This window comes from Spermophilus citellus, assembly GCF_964194105.1.
Source record: "Spermophilus citellus genome assembly, chromosome: 1".
NCBI lineage: Eukaryota > Metazoa > Chordata > Mammalia > Rodentia > Sciuridae > Spermophilus > Spermophilus citellus.
The window spans coordinates 64,592,305-64,609,139 of NC_138182.1; positions in this window are offsets into that span (position 1 = coordinate 64,592,305).

Sequence of the window (16,835 nt, forward strand, 5' to 3'; positions counted from 1 at the left end):
AATTTTCCAACTTCTTAAAACATTTTTGGTAATTATAGAATTTTGCCACTCATCTCCACAGCATTTGATATGAGTGATTCACAAACATCTTTTAAGCTTTTAAGGGTTGATAGCTATGTATTTTTCTTCAATCCCTGTGTAGTTAAATTGTATCTTCTCCCCATTTTTAATTCACTAGTCTAAATAGAATTTGTCAGTTTTGTTCATTATTTCAATCTATTGACTTTAATTTCTATAGTTTTCCATTTCCCTTTTAATTAATTTATAATGTCTGGTAAGTAATCTTCTATAGATGCACTAAATACTCCATATTATAGAGATTTTCTCCAAGCAGAAGTGGAAGAGCCAAATAAAAATGATAAATTCATCTTCTCATTTTGAATTTGATAACATGTGAATATAAATGTTTTTAGATAATGTTTCCTGTTATGATAAAACTAAGATATTTAATCTGATTAATATTGTCTGGTGACAATTGTTTCAGACAAGTACCTGGGGATGTACATTGTATTTACTCTAGAACAAATGCCTATGGTGAACACTAATTTACATGTATAATTTAGATTTCTATTATATTGACAACTGTCATTTTCATAAAATGTAAAAAAGTAAATCACTGGGATAAATTTTGGAAAAGAAAAAGCAAGTAGCTAAAGAATAGATTGAAATTTAGTCATTATAATAATATCATAATTGTAAATGGTATAAATTCCTCAAAGGCAGAGATTGTTATTGAATTTAACAAGGAGATCTAGACTAAATGATATGCTGATAGCTATTTTAAACATTGATAAATAATGTTGTTAATATAAAGAATGGGAAAAGACATATGATGTTAATATTTATCCAAAAAACTAAGATTCTCTATTAATTTTAGGCAGATTACAAAAAAAGTATTTCATTAAATAGAGGATATTTTTCAAAGATTTAAAAGGGTAAAATTCACTATTATGGAAGGATATAACAATTCTAAAAATTGAAATTTAATTTCAGAGTTTCATATGAAATAAAAATGGAAAACTTTGAAAGGAAAACTGAATATTTTGTCTCCTTTATATCTTGCTTTGGTTTTTTTTTTTTTTTTTTTACGTTCTTCCATACTTCAACTCTCAAAGACCTTGGGAATTTGTACCTTCCATAACCCTTTTACTCCTTCATGTATTTTAATTTCCTTCAAGCTTCAGGTAACTATTACATTTCCAGGCAGTATTTATTGACTTCTATTAACACCAAATATATTTGTAATTAAATAATTATATAAGCACTACCTTACTTATTTTTTCTTCTATATTACACAAACCAGTAAGTAATGAAATTTTCATGTCTTGTCTCCTGCTTTAATGAAGATGCTTTTTAAATTGCTTTGCTCATAGGAAGCAAGCTATGATATTATATTAATTGATATATGTATGAATATAATTGAAATGGGAAGATAAGAAAATTATGTTAATCATATCAAGGTAAAACTGATAGGACATTGAATGTGGTTTTAAAATTTTGAGAATATATTTTGAACACAAAATAAAAAGTGTCAAGTTTCAACACTTCCAATTCAATCATGACCAGTTGCTTTGTGCCTCCTGCTCCTAATACCATGTATCATTCATTTCGACAAAAATACTTTGTCACAGCACTGGAGTTATGGTGACTCTGAACCAACTAATGTCCTATGTTAAGACATACAAAGCCAAATAAGAAAATGTCACACTAGGATAGAAATCATTAATATAACATAGTGGCTTTATATGCCAAGAGTTGTGGGAGTTAGCACTTAAATCTTAATTACAAAAACAAATTTTGTCAGGTATTATATTTCTGTAGGGAAATTCCATGAATCACAAGAGGACAAGAGGGAATGCCTGTATTATTGATTCACATCATATAAATTTAATTGACTCATACAATAGTCCATGCATATTTAATCAGTATCTCTATATTTTCTTTATCTAACAGAAATGGGTTATTCTACAAAACAAATATAAGTACATGTAGATACATGTACATATATATATATATATATATATATATATATATATATATATTTTCTTCCATCGTTCAACTATGTGTGTGTATGTGTTTGTGTGTATAACTATGTATGTGTATGGGTGTGTGTGTGTGTGTGTGTGTGTGTGTGTGTATATATATATATATATATACTGAAAATATATATATTTAACACATATAATTGTTGGTGATACATTGATACAAAACCTTGAGTGAATGATTGGTGATACATTGATACAAAACCTTGAGTGAAAACCTGAAGGAACTGAAAGTAGTTGTTTAGATACTTTTCAACATTGTAAAGACTTGGTGAAGACTTTACCTACTGAAATACTAAATAAAATAAAATTACCTTAAATTGAAAAATCATACACACATTTTAAGTGAAAAATACAGTGAGGTGAAGAAATAATTAGCTAAGGAAATTGTAGGACACATTACCACATGAAGTGTTAACAACACTGTTGATTTCAGCGATTCCTCTGCCTGTCAGTAGCAAACATCATGGCTGAAATGTGACAGAAGACAATTTAAAGGAAAGCATTACCTAGTGAAATGAAGACCAGTTGCAGATTTTGAGAATTACAAAATAGTTCTGTCACACATTTTTTAGAACACAACAATCACTGACAGTTTTCCTTTGATACTTGCAAACTGTTCCAGCTATAAAGAAGATGACTGCTTTTCTAAACATAGAGAATATCGGTAAAAAACAGCCAGAGACAAGAAGGAAAAACAAATATTTTGAGCCCTTTGAGTAATGTACTTGCCTCTAACGCGCATGCCTGAACCCTGTAACCAATATTTCAGAATATGAGATTGTGTGTATTATCCACTTACCTCACTCCACCCACCTCACAGAAGCAAAACTACCTATTGAATTTCATTTACCCCAGATTTTATTGTTTCATTGAGACAATTGTGAACCATTAGGATTTTCTTGTTTTTTGCAACTCTAATAAACCATAAATCAATAAAATGTAAACATGTTTTATAGAAGGTATTCAATCAGATAATATACCATCTGACTATCACAAAATGTTTCTGCTTCCTGCCATCACCTTCACCTTTAATAGCTGAACTGCTCAAAATCTTGTTCTACACTAAGGAAAATCACATGCCCCACCAGTCCACCTATTTCCAAGGCAGTGTCACCTGTAATATTGAGGAACAGATAGTTTGATGGTTTATCCTGAATTTGTTCCCTCTGCCTTGCTTACCTGCCCCTTGGTACATGAAGTTTATGTGTAGTAGACTTTAATTAAAATTTTATATATAAAGAAGGCTCATCAAATGGGAGATAATTTTGAATCTAATACAATATAACATTGTTCTTAGAAATTTATAAGCCTTTGTCATCATATAGAATTACTCACTAGTTCTACCTGAAATCCCTGGGGTTCCTACCCTCTTCTCTGCTTCCTTTGAAACACATTTTCTAACATAAAACAAACCCACCAAAAGAAAAACCCAAGACCCTGTTAAGCCGGTCAGGATCCAAATACATGTTACTTATAGCAATATAAATCTGACTAAAATATCTCTAACTTATGTGTACATAAGGGGTCTTTCTTTTATAACTTTATAATTGATCAAATTTTATTCCTTTAAACAAAATAGAACTTTGGTTTAAAGAATGAATTCACCCTTCCTTCCAGACTAACCACTTCATATGGCAGGCTGCTTTCAACATATCATTTCTCCCAATGTAGACATAAAATATACAGGATAACAGATAATAGGGCTCATTGAAAATTTTAGATTACATTAAAATTATAATAAAATATAAAATGTCTAAAGGTAGAAAAATGGAAAATTTCAGAGAAAGTATATTGTCTTTGACTGTTATAGTAATCCAGTAGCTACCACACATTTTATCTTGAGATAAGTGGGGTTTCACAATGGGGGAAATATAAACAAGATGCAAAGGAGGAATTTGTAATCATACTTGATTTTTTCTCAATATCAATTAATTTTTAAAAGAAATATTTTGAAATTTGTTTCCTTGATTTTCACAGATCAGCTATGGATTCTATTCTCTTGAAATATAATTACAGTTGGAATAATTGACATCCTTATGGGCAATCATGATAAGAATCAAATAAATATGTAGCTAAATACATACATATTACATATACATTTACATATTCATGCAAAATAGATTTTAGAATTTTTACAAAATATGAATATATTTATATTTTGTAAAAAAAACTACATTTATATGTAGCTCCAACTACATATAAATATGAGAAAAGTGTATTTGTGATATGTCTATGCTATTATATGAGTCATTTTTTCATTTATGTTCAACAACAGGTAAATCACTAATGATGTATAGAATAGTTTTTTTTTCATGTTATCTCTTCTTTTAATATTACATAAGATCCATAGCCCATCATAAGTTCAATGTATTTCCTCTCCACCCTATAATTTTTAGATATTACCAGTTTGAGACATTATAAATCTATAGTGTATGTGGTACACTTGCCTGGAAGTGTTCTTTTACACCTGGATTTCACTCTCTTCATACACATGATGCTGAAGGACCAGAGAACTATCACACCCCTCCCTAGCAAATTCCAGAAAAACCCTCTGCTGATGACTAATTGAAAGTGTTCCCTTTTTTTTTTCACTAATATGGTAGTATGTAAAAATGTGATGTGTAACCGATGTGATTCTGCAATCTGTATTTGGGGTAAAAATGGGAGTTCATAACCCACTTGATTCTAATGTATGAAATATGATTTGTCAAGAGCTTTGTAATGTTGTGAACATCCAATAAAATAAATAAATAAATAAAAAAGAAAAAGAAAGTGTTCTCAAAATCCACTGCTACCTTGGTCCTCAAGCAGCATAACTCCAAAATATGTATTTTGTGCTGACCCTCGGGGTGTCACAGAATGATTAATCTAGCTCAATGACATACATACTAACTTAATAGTGCACAGTATTCTAAGCCCTAATTCAATACCAAGATTCCCTTTCAAGACCTAACGGGTTATTTTCCAGTTAGTAGAAATGTTGTCAGCTGAAAGCCTTCAGCTTTCATTCATCTGGAGAAATCATTTTTGACTGGGAATAGATGCTTCTCTCAATGGTACACTCTCTCTGGGCAACCTGAATCTGACAACAGAAAATACAAACCCCAGAATCTCTCATCTCCAAATCAGGACAAATCTGAAAGATGTTAATATACTCTCAAATATAGTGCAAATAAATCCCCATCTCAGGCAGGAAGATCAATCTATAAAATTTGAGAACCAGTATAATAAATCTGAGGAAAGAAATGCTAAACCAATATTCTGCAACTAATTAGCTTCCAGCCACCTGGCAATGAGTAATTTATTTCTTTTTTTGTATTAAAATTATTTTAAAACTTCTTTTTTTTATTGGTTGTTCACAACATTACAAAGCTCTTGACATATCATATTTCATACATTGGAATCAAGTGTGTTATGAACTCCCATTTTCACCCCAAATACAGATTGCAGAATCACATCGGTTACACATCCACATTTTTACATACTGCCATATTAGTGACTGTTGTATTCTGCTACCTTTCCTATCCTCTACTATCCCCCCTCCCCTCCCCTCCCATCTTCTCTCTCTACCCCATCTACTGTAATTCATTTCCCTCCATGTTTATTATCCCGTTCCCCTCACAACCTCTTATATGTACTTTTGTATAACAATGAGGGTCTCCTCCATTTCCATGCAATTTCCCTTTTTTCTTCCTTTCCCTTATACTTATATTGTCAAAACATCCATTCTGTTACTTTTACCCCTCCAAATTAGTCCCAGTTACATATAGTTAAACAATCCCCCCAAATATTTTGCTAAATGTGTTCTAGGGTCACCCCCATTCCATACCTACTTTGTTGTCTGAAGTTCATTCTCTCAGAAAATACTTAAGAAACATTGACAAAATAAATACATTTGACCCCACACATTCATAACTAAACTATTGGTCTCTGAGCTTTAAACTTAAAGTCAATTTGGCCAAAATAAAAATCCTAGTTTGTATTTCCAGTTTTTGACTACCTGTTGGTCATAGTTCCAAGGTGTTTTGCTATGAAAAAGTCATGCAGGGATTTCTTTTCCCTTAGAAGATACAGATTTTGCTTTTGTGAAAAAAAAAATATATATATATATATATCAGCTATTAAGAAGAATAAAATTCAACTTTGATTTTTCTAAGAACATTTTTCCATATACCATGGGCCAAATTAATGTGAGAATTTTAATATTACTTCTACTATCACCATTACTGCTGCTCCTCCAGGAAAAAACAAAACAAAACATAGATGAAAAGATACCATAAACAGATGAATATATGTGTGCATATACATATTTTTAATTATTTTACCTCTTTACACACATTCTAATCTTTTTCTTCCAAACTGTTTGTCTTAATATATCCAATTATTTAGTTAGTTGAAGTTTTTTATTCATATTTTTCTCTGTTCCATTTTTTCTATTTCCCATGATGCTATTTACTTTTGTATTCCTTATAGATTAATAGTTACTTGTAAGATATTATTATTTACATTTTGCTGTATATTGTCCTTTACATGTCCTACTTTTGTTTATCCATCTTATTTTTGAGTTTTACTCACTCTGATTTATCATTTCTCTTTTAGCTTCTGTACTCTTCTTAAAATATTTTAACTAATTTTTACTTAATATGATTTATTATATGTGTGCCTTTCTTTCATATATTTTGAATGAGACAGGATTCAGTTCATTACTTATTTTTCTTTAAATCATTTTTGCATAAATTTAACATAGCATTTTTAGTTGCTTGTCTTGGAAGGGTATAGATTTTTCTGTACTTTTTGGAAAAGGTGTCTGCCTAGATTTTGGTATAAGCTATGATAATCTTACCATGTAACTTTTCAGGAGCTCATTCCTATGCAGTTTATTGCTAATTATTTACAATTTGTATATTATATGGTTCTGAGACCTGCCTTCCCTTGATACTCCCCTTCAATATTTGCAATCTTTATATTTTAGGTCTGACGTTGCTTCCTTGCTCTCTTTGAATTCTACAATTGACAGTTCTTACTTATCTTTGGCCTGTATCCTCAAGCAGGAGAGTTTTAGTTGGGAATTACATTAGAGCTGAAAGTCTTAGGCTCTATCTTTCCCTGGATTCTCCGTTAATACCCACGTTCTCTTCTACCCATCTTCAGTTTATAAAGTGTGATATTGTGGAAGTGATTCACATGTGTTATTATTTTCTCATTTAATGAGGAGAAAGTGAATATTACTTTGTAACAGAATAAACAATTCTTCACAAATTTTGTAACCTTTAGTGTTTACTTATTAGTTTTCCAGCTCTATGTATACTTTTATGACTTAACATACAATCCATATAAGATTAGACTTTGGTAAAGGTATCTTGTACATCTACCCAAGCACGATACTTAAATTTTAAGGGATTATTCACTGCATATTCTCAGAAACCTTTCCAGGGATTAGTCATAACACATATATATTAGTGTATGCACCATTTGGATTCAGGTCATCCAGCAATCTAACTATCAAAGTGGACCATTACAATGTTCTTCTTTCATCACTTTCATTAGTAAGTTACTATAAGATGATTAAATTATTTTTTTTAAAGAGAGAGAGAGAGAGAGAGAGAGAGAGAGAGAGAGAGGAGAGACAAATTATTTTTGTAGGCAATAATTAAGTTAAGTAGTTATCTAGGAATGATGTTTTAATAGCAATAATATAAAAGCAGTCTCAAGAAAACCACAAAGTATTTTTATTTAATATTTTAAATATTTAATATTTTATTTAATATTTTAAAGTATTTTAATACAAATGTAAATATAAATATCTAAAAGACAAACTTCAAAGGTATATAGTAATCACTTAAAAACAAAAATATCAAATAATTCTTTAGAGTTAATTTCCAACATACTAGGCATTCCTTAAGGGGTAATTTATTTTAAAAAGAAAGCTTTTTACATTGAAACAACAGGTCATTGAAAACCAAGAGTGTTTATATTTAGTAAAATTCTTTCACTGTAAATTAACAAATATGGAGTAATAAAAGTTATTTTCTCATATGAATTAAAATATTTAAAATATGAATTAAGATTAGAATTTTTTTAAAGGAATTGTTAACTTATAACTAATTTTCAGTTGGATTCCAGCCAAATTGGCAAAGAAATTCCTTAAAAATAAAAGCTTTACTATTCATAATACCATATCAAGAAGATTGATTTGCACAACATTTATTATAGGCTAAACAAATGTTAAAGGTGCATAGTCCATATTACTGCCTCAGGTAAAACACTGTGAGAATCATTCATCCAACCAGCAATAAATCTAGCCAGCCTATTTTTTAAAAAGTTATATTGTTAATTTCCCATGATTCTGTAACTAAAGCAAAATTAATTTTCACTAATAAATAGAATAATGTCTTTGATCATTAAATTGTATGCATTTTAATATGCATTTTACATTTTAGAAAAATAAAAATAAAATATATTTAATTTTTTTTGTAACAAAATACACATAGCATGAAATTTATCATTATCCCAATTTTTTTCATGTATAATTTGGAGGCATTTGATACATTTAGTGTTGTACAACTACCACTACCTTCATTCTCTAGAATGTTTTCATCAACCCACATTGAACCTTCATATTCAGTCAGCAATACTTCCCACTATCATCTTCCCCAAATCCTTGTAATGACTGTTTGAATTTCTGTTTCTCTGAATCTGCCTGTTCTACAATCTCATGTAAGTGATATTATACAATATTTGTCTTTTTGTGTCTATACTATTTCACTTGGCATTGTTTCCTAGCATCATCTGTGTTTAAGAAATATATCAGTATTTCATTACTTTTTAAAAGCTGAATAATAATCTATTGTATATATTTATCATATTTTGTTTATCAACCTGTTAAAAAGCTTCTGGTTTGGGTTCATCTTTTGGCTATACGTTCCTGTGATTGTCACTGTATAGTATCTGTTTAAATCTCTGCTCTCAATGATTTTCAGTATGAAACTAGTAGTGAAATTGTTGAATCTTGTGTAATTCTATGTTGATTTTAAAAAAAAAAAAACATTACACTGTATTTCATAATAGCATTTTAAATATAATTATGAAATAATTTTTAAACACAATGGCTAGGATATATCACCAGAAAGTTAATGAAGTCAAAAACGTTTAAATATTTTTAGAATTAAGTTGCTTGTTCTTGATACAAATAAATTTGTTACAAAGAAATTGAGAATTTAAATATGTACATCCATATTGCTTTTCACAGTCCTGTGTGGCCAACTTGCTTCTAAAGTCTTAAAGCAGGTATATGCAGAAATATTTTATTCATGTACACATAATTATAAAGAGAAAAATGTAAATCATCCCTTCTCTAAAAATACAACTATTTTTTTCTCAGACTTATTAAAATGTTTTCAATGAATGTATAAGGGTTTTTTATTAACAAAAAATGGAATACTGTTATTTATACTAATCTTGGTATTTTATTTTTAAATGTATTTCTGTATCATTCCATTTAAATGCACTACAGTGAGTCATTATGTGGACAGACCATAATTCAATTAACATAATCTTAGAGATTACCATATCCTAAGTTATTTTCTGGGTTCTGTTATTAAAAAATAATGCCTCATTTAGCATTCATATAGATATGCACTTATCAATTTATGTGATTATTTTTCTGGGCAAAATATAGTTAGAATTCATATGTAAAACATTATATGCATTTCAAATTTTACTAGTTTAAAAACATTTTTGCCACTCAACATCTTTCTTTTCTATACAGCATCAGATTAAGAAAGGCCTTCAACATCCCAAGATTACAAAAATATTCCTGTAATTTCTTGCAATATTTTAAAATACAACAATATATTTGTAATTTATTTTTTAATAGCTCTAGGTAGGAATCAATTTTCAATTGAACATTTTCCAAAAAACCTCAAAATATATTTTATTAATAATTTAGTCTATATAATATTAGAAAAGCTTCTTCATTGGACCCAAAATTATATGCAGCAAACCTTACTGGTATATATGTTTATGTGAGTTGTGATTTCTTACATGAGATATAGGTGAAGTCTATGATTATATCTTACTGCACAAATATGGTAAATTAAACTTAATGCTAAGCAAAGTAAGTGTAATAAAGATTAATGTATTCTAAATTAGTGAAAATTTAGAATGAAAATAAATTGTGTTTAAAAATTAAAAATAAATTAAATTAACTTGGGAAATATTTTAAATTTAATTCTGGCAATGCATGTTACTATTACAAACCAAGGAGTATATTATTAATTCCTGCCTTCAAAAATGTTTTAATATATTTGAAATACTGAAATTGTACACCCAAGGAAAAAGGTTAATATGTATTTATGAAATTAATGTATTCTAACAATTATTGATGTATACAAAAATAAAATAAAGCAAATAAAGCAATCAAACACTGTCTTAATGTTTCTAATAGAAGGTAAATTATAAGGTTTACCATTGAAGTTAATTACTGTTCTTCTATACTAAAAGTTAGCATATTGTCCAGACTTAGCACCAGGTACTTTTTAAATCTTTCATCTGTTTCATAAATACTACTTGATATGGCATCACAGGTGGCACATATGGGGTTAAAAATGAGTATTAATGAATGGACTAAATTAAGAAGAGAGAATCTTCCTTAAAAGTTACAAATATAAATATTACTGTTTCCATAGTTTGAAAATAATAAAAGACGAGCTAAAAAATTTACACAGAAGGAAATACCATAGTCATCAGTTTATTATCCTCACAATTGAAACAACTGAGGGCATATAAGACATTGTTTTTAATTTTTATCTTTCAGAATGATTTCCAAAAATGTGTAATGAATTTCTTCACTTAGGAGCCTGTATCCCAGAATATTTTTCTACCTTAGTATCTTATCTATGAAATTTTATTTTTTAGATAATTACTTACTTTTAAATGAATCCATGTTTTTAAGAGTGTATACCTTACTATTTACAAATATAACTGAGCCTTGGAATCCATTAACTCCAGGAAGTTTTCTCTTTGTCTTGTCACTTTTTTACTGTTTACAAAATGATGACATAATGGAGTTCATCATCAGACTGAATCAACTTATGGACAGAAGTTAATGACAGAAAAATAATGTATCACAAAAGTTCTTTGTGTTATATTACTTTAATGCAAAATATAAATTGCATTGTAGGTTTCAGTTTCAATGGTGTTAGTTGTAATTTCTGCAAGTAAGCATAACTTTGTTTAGTAACCCCCGGCTCATAAAAGAAGCCAGACAATTGCTGTCAACTTCAGGCAGCCACTGAATCTTTCTATTTGCAACTAATATCCTAGCCATCCTTCAGTTGTTTCTTATATCTCAGCTATCAGAAAATGAGTGATTACATCTTCATACCCTTTCTCTTTGGCTTTATAGAGTGGACTGAATTACTTAATAGGTCTTGTTCTGCCCTTTGAATTCCAGGTCTGAATTCTTTGCTGAACTATCTTAGAGTCTTAAAAATAAATTTTCAATGAAGTCATAGTCTGCATTTCTCTTTGAACTTTTATACAAATGTCACAATGCCCTATTATATAAAGTTAATTCAAAACATAACGTAACATCTACTTTTACCCTTTAGTTAACTTTCAACTTCAGTGATTCCAAGTTGCCCTTGTTCTGAATTTCAGACATATAGGCAAATGGATATAAGGGAATTAACTAATAGAAAAACAATATTCAACTTCATATAGTCTGAATCATGAGCTATATACCACTTTTGAAAAAAAGGAAGAATAGGTTATGATTATGGTTTTATCCTTTCAACGGTGCTATTTCAAAAATAATTAGTCCAGCTTTGTGATAGAAAGAATATAATCAAGTAATAAAGCAAAATCTGACACCAAGTAATGGAGTTCTGGAAATAAAATGGTGGTAAGATGAAATCCATAATATTTAACTGCATTACCAAATTATATGTGTCAAGCCATATTTGTATTTCTTAAGTGCTAGTTATATATCTTTGAAATTATGTGGACAAAATATTATCCAAATGACCTGAAAGAAATGATGATAAAAAATAGTTTGTGTTATAATGGAAAAAGTAGAAGAAAAAAGGGATCATAGTACTTTAGCCATGGATATGAACTCAGAAATATTCTCAGCCAACTGTATCATTTGAAATATGAATTAAAATGCTTTAGCAAAAGAAAGTAAATTTTATTAGTGAAATGTGTATGAACTAAATGTAAGAAGTTGTACTTTTTATTATATAAACTTACTACTAAGAATATCATGCAAAAAAGATCATTTAGTTTTGATTTCTCAGTGTCACTATACATTTACAATTTCTTTAATTCCTTTTTTTGTTCTCCTTTGTTATAATTAAAAAATGCTTATAGCATGACAGCAGTATGAAAACAACTCATTTTACCTGTAAATTTTTAGCTACTCTCTTGTTCTATGTTTTAAGTCCTATAAATATTGTCCCAATTAGACTGAATTTAGTTTGGGTAACCATATATTTAAGTTACACATTTTTAAAAAATAAGAAAGAGGAAAAAAAGCAATTTAAAATGAAAATAAAATTGGGTAGTGATACATGAAATTAATATTAAAGCTTAAAAGAAAAAAGAGGATATTTAAATTGTGAAGAAATTAAAAGAATGATTGCAATTCCAATTGAAACCATGGTTTAAAAACAGAGTAAGGGGCCTGGGGTTATGGCTCAGTAGTAGAGAGCTTGTCTCACACGGCTAGGCCCTGGGTTCTATCCTCAGCACCACATGTAAATAAACAAAATAAAGTTATAAAAATAAATAAGTAATCAAAAAAGGAAAACAGAGTAAGTGCTTGGCTTGATGGTGCACATCTGTAATACCAGCAGCTGCAGAGGCTAAGACAGGAGGATTGCAAGTTCAAAGCCAGCCTCAGCAACTTAGCAAGGCCCTAAGCAATTTAGGAAGACCCTGTCTCAAAAAATAAAAAATGGGCTGGGGACGTGGTTCAGTGTTTAAGTACCCTTAGTACTCAGTATTTAAGTACCTGGTATCAAAAGTAAATACATACATGCTTACATACACACATAAATAAAATATAAAATGTACCCCACTAAATGCTTTCAAATATCAATGTGTCTTCAGAGGAAAACCAAATTTCTGTGAGTTACGTAATTTGTGCTACGCCCTCTTTGTAGTCACTAGTATAGACCATTTTTCATTAATGTCCAGCTGGTTGGAACATCATCCCAAGGCTCATTTTCATCAATATTTTCCCCCACTGTGATGCTGTTATCATTCTTCACTCCTTAACTTTACACAGATTGAATAAAATATGTTCTATTCTACAGGGAGGTGGTAGGAGCAACATCTCATTTTATAATGTTCTTGCAACCTCAAATTTTTGGATTTTAAATATTTTTTTACATAAAGAAAGTGCTGAAAAGGTGTCTGATGTAAAAACAAACATATATTTTAGTTCCTAATTTAAACAAGAGAAATGGCAGTATTATGTCATAGAAAAGCAGCAGTCAACTTTGATTCTCTGTGGACTATCTATTTGTGGGGCAATTATGAGAGGTAATTCAGATGCTAAAGTAAAAAATACTTATCTCAAAAATATTTTAGGGACTTTGTGGAGTTCCTAGATTTACAGAGGTAGACAGACTAAATGTGGTCTTTTCTTCCTGAGGTGGAGATAGCATTACAAATAAAATCATGCAATGAGAAATTCCATACTTAGGGTTCATGTACAGAGGCATAGAGTACCATGAGATCATACGAAAAGGAAAACTGGCCATATTTGGGAAGCCAGAACCAGTATGTCAATGTGGCCAACACCTATAAGGGTGAAGTTTATTTCAAAATATAGGGTTAAAAATAAAACAAAATGTAAAGGAGTAAGACAACAGAGAGATTTGTTAGAACAATTAATGAAAAATGTTGCTATACTTTCTTGTCGAGTATATATGATGTATCATTGAGTACCATTAAATTAAATAGCTAATTATTTAATATTTGTGGAGCCCTAAGTTGGATACCATGTCAAAACCTAATTTGTAAGGTCCTGTCCCCATGTGCCAAATCTACTTGAATTTGGGGTCAATAACTTTTAAGTTATTGTCCTTGTTGATGCCTGAGCTACTACAAATAATGAATCCTATTTTTAAAGTATATTTTAAGGGCTCCAAAGAAGTTAACATTACTAGCTTTCAAGAAAGAATAACATATGGAAAGTTAAATGTCTTACATGGCTCTTTTAGTAAGCAATGCTTTATGTTGAATTTGTTCACTATTGACAGATTTAAAAAAAAAAAAAAGGATAGTTAATCAATTTGAGGGAGAAAGAAAATCAGTTGGCCCTATTCTAGAGCTTTTCTATTCTACCCTACAAACTATGCAGGTAAAGCTCATTACTGGAGGTTGGTGGCCATTCTTGACATGTATCATGATTCTCTAAAAGTTTTCATCTATCAGGGAGAGGCAATACTTTTAATCCTTGCATAAGACATACGATGCAGATCCACATATTTTGAGAGTTGTGGATTTTTACTAATCTATCTGAAGTGATGGAACAAAATAATTTTCATTTTTGTCAAATGGATTCTCCAAAAAAGAGAATGAAAAGCTCTCATATGATGTTTTGATTATTATGTGGTAAAGCAAGGCAAAATTTTCTAGTTCCAAATCTTGGGCATCTGTGATTTTGAATAATAATCATGCACTTACCCTTGCTTTTACTTTTTGTTATTGCTCCCTATTTATATTTCTTGATATAAAAAGTTGGCTAAGTTTAAATCAAGTCTAGACTTATTGATTGCAACTTGCATTTAATTGTATATTCTGTTATATAGTAATAACAGGAAAGCATTCCGAGATGTTTGCATGAAGGGTGTCATGCATAGCAAATATAAGTGATGGATGGATTATGTACAAGGTTTTTAAAAGTATCAGCTAAACTACTTACTAAGCCACTTAAAAATATTTTTTAAAAAAATCTTGGGATCTGGGGAGACAGGAATATTGTAGAAGAACAAATGCTGTATTGATTATTTTTAAAAGTTAAAAACAGTGATCTCAAATAACTTGAAAAAATGACATCAATACTTAATAAAATAATGGAATAAATATTCAGAGAGGAAATGTTAAGTCCAGAAGCAATACAATCAAGAACAATAAGAAAGATGATTTTTCAGTTAGAAATTAAGACAGGTGATCAATATTCTTTCCCAATAGAATTTAAAAATAAAACTAGCAAGAAATAAAAAGAAAAGCAGTATGTGTGTGTGTGTGTGTGTGTGTGTGTGTGTGTGTATGTGTGTGTGTGTGTATGCAATTCCCAGTTAATAAATGAGGTCTAAAAAGACCAATGATTTTATTAAATAGTCTCAAAGTCATCTTCAAGCAAATTTATTCATACAACACATTATGTGTATATGTGTGTGTGCATGTGTGTGCTTGTGTAATGTTTTCGACTTTAATTCTTATTTGAGCCAGTATATTTAAAATATCTTAAGCAGGCTAGAGAGTCCTTGAGATAAAAATACATGAAAAGCATATGTGTAGTATAATATTAAATTTCACTAAGGGTTTCTGACATAGTCAATTTTCTGCCTATATGGGGTGCTATGGTTAAATGGCATGCATGTGGAAGACGCAATTGGAGTGTATCTGGGGGTCATCAAGGGAGAAGCCAGATAAAAGCAGCACAGTTTCAAATGGCAGCACCATCAGGTCCTTGACAGCCTGGTCATTTTTTGTCTGCCTCTGCCTTTTGCCACAGTATCTCCACAACGGGGTGGTCATGGTTGATCTCCAGGTGCTTTCTTGCCATCATGTAGCTCATTGCAGAGTTGTCCTGAAGTACCTGGGCCTCCATGATCCACTTCATGTTGGCTGTCCAGCCATAGGTGCCGGTAACAATGCAGCAGGGTGAAGACACAAGCTTATTGAAGATTGTCACCTTCTCGACCTTTTTAATCCATGATTTCTTTCAGGAACTTGCAAAGGTTCTCAAACTTTGCCTTGCTCTCCCCTCCATTTTCTTTTTTACCTCCTTATTCTCAGGTAGCTTTTGTCCTTCCTTGGTTACAGAAACCAGGTTCTTCCCATCAAACTCCTTGAGCTGCTATTTATTACACGATAAAGCTAGACATAGGCATTGATGAAGATGAATTGGCAGCTGAGGAATCCAGCAATGCTGTTCCTGATGAGATACCCCTCTTGAAGGTGATGAGGATGCATCTTTCATGGAAGAAGTAGATTAGGAGTTGCCTTTGAGAAATCTGTGCCTTTGTATAGTGTTTCATGGTTCCTACAGTAACCATAAATGGCCCTTTCTCACCTGGCTTGCTCTGCTGATTGATGTTCTAATGGCTTTTCTCCTGGATCTTAAGGCAAGAAACAAGGGTCCAAGCCCCCATCTTCTACCTAGTTTAGCAGAAGGGTTGGATGTTGTATTGTTTTTGGTTGTTGTTTTATTTTGTTACAAAATTAAAGTATGCAAAATAATGATAATGCAGTTTTATACAGAAAAAATATGGTATGTATGTAAAATTTGAAGCTTAAAGCTCTGCACTATTTTGTCCCTTCTAATATTCTAGATATATAACTATGTATACTCTAGTCAATATTTTTTAAATTCAGTGTCCTTATTCATTTAAAGAGATTGTAACATACCCAGTTTCCATGACCATTATAGGTATTTTATGTAAAAAATATAAATTATAGCAAATGCTCCAACATTTATAATTTTTAATAACAGAATTATGGTTTACTTGAGGAATCAAACATAAAATTACAATAACAATGATAACAAGAACT